The 5,615-nt window shown below is 38.4% G+C and overlaps 1 pseudogene; it reads left to right on the top strand.

Moving 5' to 3' along the window:
- Positions 1-2,522: 2,522 nt before the first annotated feature.
- On the top strand, positions 2,523-5,144 carry LOC149847247 (senescence-specific cysteine protease SAG39-like; annotated as a pseudogene).
- The last annotated feature ends 471 nt before the right edge of the window (positions 5,145-5,615 follow it).

The raw sequence follows: 5,615 nt of genomic DNA, 5'->3' as shown, positions 1-5,615 counted from the left end.
TCAAATAGACAAGGGTTCCCTCACTTTGTTGGACGGGTGGGGGTAAAGAAGTTAGTCCAAGATCATAAAATTAGGTTAGCCACTTGGAACATAAGGTCTTTAACTGGTAAGTTGGTAGAGTTAGTAGAGGTTATGTGTAGGAGAAAATTTGATATTTTATGTCTACAAGAGACCAAATGGGTAGGTGAGAAAACAAAAGTGATAGAACCTTGGGGATATAAGATTTGGTACACAGGAATAAATAGGAATAGGAATGGAGTAGGGATTGTTATGAGTCGTGAGTTTATAGATAATGTAGTTGAGGTCTGTAGAAAGAGTGATAGGATTTTACTTATTAAATTAGTATTAGGTATAAATATTATTAATATTATTAGTGTTTATGCACTTCAAGTAGGTTTAGATGATTCCATTAAGCATCAATTTTGGAAAGATTTAGATGGAGTAGTACAAGGGATATCTTATGGAGAAAAGCTTTTCATCGGCGGTGACCTTAATGGACATGTAGGCATTAATAGGGATGGATTTGAGAGTATCTATGAAGGCTATGGTATAGGAGAAAGAAACGAAAGTGGAGAAAGGATTTTAGATTTTGGTTTGTCCTATGATATGATCTTAGCAAACACTTGGTTTAGGAAGAGGGAGTCTCACCTAGTAACATTTAAAAGTGGGGTTAATACGAGTCAGATAGATTTTTTCCTACTTAGAAAGACAGATAGGGGTTATTGCATCGAGTGTAAGGTTATACCGGGAGAAAGTGTAGTTACACAACATAGAGTCTTAATTTTAGATCTTAGAATTAGACAATGTCGCAAAAGGGATAGACATAGGATAAATCCTGGAATTAAGTGGTGGGCACTGAAAGGAGCTAAACAAGAAATGTTTGTAGAGAAGGTAGTTAAGGAGGCTGATTGGTGTCTCGAGGATGATTCAGAATCAATGCGGAATAAGATAGTGGGTGGCATAAGAAAGGTGACTAAAGAGGTATTGGATGAGTCTAAAGGTGGTGCATCGCTAGGCAAGGATACATCATGGTGGAACAAGGATGTCAAATTAGCTATTAAGGTTAAAAGAGAGTGTTATAGAAATCTAAGTAGGAGTCGTGATAATGAGAATTTGGAAAAGTATATGATAGCAAAGAAGGAAGCTAAAAAAGTAGTTCGAAACGCGAGGAATAAGGTATATAAGGAGGTTTATGACAAGTTAAATACCAAAGAGGGCGAGAAGGATATTTATAGGCTTGCAAAGATGAGAGATAAGAAATCAAGAGATCTAGGTATGGTTAGATGTATCAAAGATGAAGCGCAAAAGGTTTTAATCAAAGATGAGGAGATTAAGGAGAGATGAAAAGATTATTTTGATAAGCTATTTAATAGAAGTCATGCACAAGATCTTAGAGACTTCTCTATTCCTTTTTATGAGATGAATCGTGATTTCATACGCAAGATTCAAAAGAAAGAAATTGCAAAGACTTTGAAGAAAATAAAATCAAGAAGGGCAGTTGGCCCAAATGGTATACCTATCGAGGCTTGAAAATGCTTGGGAGAGAAAGGTTTAGAATGGTTGACAAATCTTTTTAACAAGATTTGGCGGATAAATAAGATGCCTAATGAGTGGAGGAAGAGTACTTTGGTGCCTCTATATAAGAATAAGAATGATATACAAGATTGCACAAACTATCGTGGTATAAAACTCATGAGTCATACTATGAAACTTTGGGAGAGGGTGATTGAGTCTAGGTTGAGGAAGGTTGTCATGATATCGAAGAATCAATTTGGTTTTATGCCTGAAAGATCAACTATGAAAGCTATACATCTTTTTAGACAACTTATTGAGAGATATAAAGAGAGGAACAAAGATTTGCATATGGTTTTTATTGATTTGGAGAAGGCATATGATAGAGTACCTAGGGACATTCTCTGGTGGACAGTGATGAAGAAAGGTGTTTCTCTCAAGTACATTAGTATAATTAAAGATACGTAAGAAGGTAAGCGTTGCACCCATTGAAAATAAGATGAGAGAGAATCGTTTACGGTGGTTTGGACATATTCAGCGAAGGCCTAATGATGCTCCAGTTAGAAGGATGGAGAAATGAGAAAATATATTAGTTAAAAAAGGTCGAGGTAGGCCTAGGAAGACTTGGATAGAGATGATAGAAAAGGATATGAATGCTTTGAACCTCACCAAGGACATGACATTGGATAGAAATGATTGGAGGAGAAGGATTCATGTGGAAGACCCAAAATAATTTTCTTTTTTTGTTCATATCGCCGACCCCAATTGTTTTGGGATGAAGGCGTAGTTGTTGTTGTTGTTGTATATACATTAGGCAAATAGCCCTATTCTTGCAAGTAATGAGTGGTTGGTTACACTACACTACGGTTACACTTAGTGTTGCCGGTTAGGGACAAGTGGAGGTGTCAATGACAGCATGGTGGGGCCCAATGAAAGCCTATAAGTAAATACCAAGGCTTAGGTTTCAAAGGGCACACCCAAATTCAGCATTGTGATCACTAGAGAGTAGAATGGCTTCAAGCTACATGGTGCTGTTCATGGCTTTCTTCCTTGTAGCTCTATGGGTCCCCTTTGTCACCTCTCGCTTGCTTGATGCAACTGCCATGGATGACAATGCCATGCTTGAGAGGTATCACCAGTGGTTGAATAAGTACGATCACACAGATGAGAACCCAAAAGAAGTGGCGCGCCGCTTCCCAATCCTCAAGAAGAACGTCGAATACATCGATTTCATTAATGGCCAGAACCGGTCGTATAAGCTTAGTGTGAACCGGTTCGCTGACCAGACGCTTGAGGAGTTCATGGCTTCACATGGTGGATTTCGACCCTCCAAAGCAGCCAGGCCGGCTTCAGCATCCTTCATGTATGCCAATGTAGAAAATGTGTCTGTGAGTGTCGATTGGAGGCAGAAGGGCGTGGTCACCCCTGTCCATGATCAAGGTCAATGTGGTGAGTCTCTCTCTCTCGATGAGAAATCTGATATCTACCTGCAGATCTAAGTATGGCTTGTTACTGGGAGACATAAACATGACCATGAACTCATTGCTTCTAAAATCATTAGTGTCATGATCTTGGTTGCAATTCATAAGGTGCTACTCATTTGGAGTTAGAATTGGAATGCATGAAAACAAGAAATTGTTTAGCATGCGATGATTTTTTCTTGCAATAGTAACAAGTGTTGGTGATGTTTTGAAAATATTGTGAAAAGCACCATATCTTAGTCGCAATTTTAGATGACCAAAATATCATGAGAATAACATCTAACTATGTTTAAATACTCAGCATCTTAGTAAAAGACGAGCTGTGTACTTTTATGTATTTATAATTTGCATTTTTTACATATTTTTGTTCCTGAATTATTTTAAATTTATTTATCCATTCATGTTGATAATTTTTTTGATAAATTGCAGGAACAAAAATTAATTTCTCATGAGAAATTGGTTGGCGTTACTTTGCAGTTTCAAACATTTTTCAGTATGCTTAATACATTCAATGAGTTAGAAAAACCAGATATATGTTGTTTTCAATATTGTCTATAAATATATATATATATGGATTAAAATATACGCACATATTTTTGCAAGGGCTCCGGCTTCTTGGCCATGGGCGATTGTGGTTGGTTACCTGACAGTACAACCATGTTAAGAAACCCAAGGTTGAAGCTTGGTGTAATCTTAGTAACTTTTTTTTTAAAAGGAATATATATATATATTTGAAAGGCAAGCTGGGGTTAGTAGGACTCCTACCAGAACAACAGCCGCCCCATGTGGCAGAGAGATTCGATCCTGGGCCTTCAGCTTGACACATTACCCTGCTTACCACATGGGATACCACCTCGTATCAATCTGTATTAGAAACTCATATTAAAAATATATACTACATATTAACCTTTTAAAAACTCCTGTGTATTAGAAACTATATCAATATGTGTTTCAAATAAAAACGTGCCTGAAACTTTTGAAGCTATGGGTCGAGTTTGGTTCGGACCCACATGGTACCAGACTTGGACCCGGTTTTCGGGTATAATATTAGGTCTGGATCCGGGTCTAATCGGGTCCACTATAAGAAAAATTACACCCGGATGCGATAAGAACTACATAAACCATACCCGGTAAAACCATATTTTTATCATTTTTACATTAAAAATTTGTGGGTCTTAATCGGAACTCGGGTCGGGTCTAGGTCTGGTATAAAATTTTACAAACTATATCCGGGTCCATGTATTAATCGGACTTTCTGGTCCTGACCCAGCTCTTAATCTGGTCTTATTATTTATCACCGTACCCAAACCTACCCAGACCTTATAAGTTTGGTTCGGGCCCGTTGACACCCCTACTCAGGTACCCGTACTCATTTCTGGCAACTATGAACTTTTTTTTTTAAAGAAAAATATTGTCGATAAAGAGGTAGAAGAAAGATGAGGCATGCCAAATGATGAGCTATCATTTGGATAGCCGATTAGTACAGTGAGATAGATAGATATCTGCTAAAATAATTTACTTGAGAACTTGACAAATTCATGTTGTGATTAGGTTGCTGCTGGGCCTTCTCTGCTGTGGCATCCATGGAGGGGATCATCAAGATCAAGCGTGGTATACTAGTAGATCTATCAGAGCAGCAACTGGTGGACTGTGACATCAATGACGGTGGCTGCCTTGGTGGAGAAGTGAACCAAGCCTTCAAGTTCATCCAGGACACCACGGTCTAGCCTCAGAAAAAACCTATCCTTATGTGGGGGGTGGTCAGTCATGCAACAAGGTCAAGTTGATCAATGGGACTATATCTGGACACGAGTCCGTGCCAATGAATGACGAGAAGGCGCTGCTCCGGGCTGTGGCGAACCAGCCGGTGGTCTCCGTTGCCATTGATGCCTCATCGCAAGATTTCCAGTTCTACAAGTCTGGCATCTTCACAGGCAAATGTGGCACTAGTCTTGACCATGCAGTTACTGCTGTAGGCTATGGTGTCAGTGGGGGTGGCACCAAGTACTGGATAATGAAAAACTCATGGGGCACGGACGGGTGAGGATGGATACATTTAGAATGAAAGGTGATGTAGACCAGGTTGAAGGCCTATGTGGTATTGCTATGGATGCATCCTACCCTACCATTAGCAAGGGGTCACTCATATGAGGGGAGGGGATTTGTTTGTTGATTTGAATTTCCAATAATATTTGAAAGTATATATATGCACCTTTTCACTCTCTAGCTGTTTGAATTAACGTCACAACTAGGGCTGGTAAACGAGCAGAGCAGCTGGTGACTCGGCTCGGTTTGGCTCGTCATGAACTCGTTTGTGATTGATTCGTATAGTTGGGGAGCTGAATCACAAGCGACTTGTTTAGCTTAAATGAGTCGAGCCCGAACACAAGGTGTTCAGCTTGGCTTGGCTTGATAGTGCTAGTATAGATAATATATATTTTTATGAATAATATATACTTTGTGTAATATATAAAAGGTAGAATGCATAAAATATATATAAAAAAGAAAGGATGAATAAAAAAATTATACATAAAATATGGACTATTAAGTGTAATTTATAAAAAGATATATATTTTCAAGTATAATATATAAAAATGTATATAATATATATAAATAACATGG

The sequence above is a fragment of the Nuphar pumila genome, chromosome 2 (genome assembly GCF_984573655.1).
Source record: "Nuphar pumila chromosome 2, dmNupPumi1.hap1.1, whole genome shotgun sequence".
NCBI classification, from domain to species: Eukaryota; Viridiplantae; Streptophyta; class Magnoliopsida; order Nymphaeales; family Nymphaeaceae; genus Nuphar; species Nuphar pumila.
The sequence above is the reverse complement of the archived record's forward strand: the minus strand, read 5'-3'. Positions and strand labels throughout refer to the sequence as shown.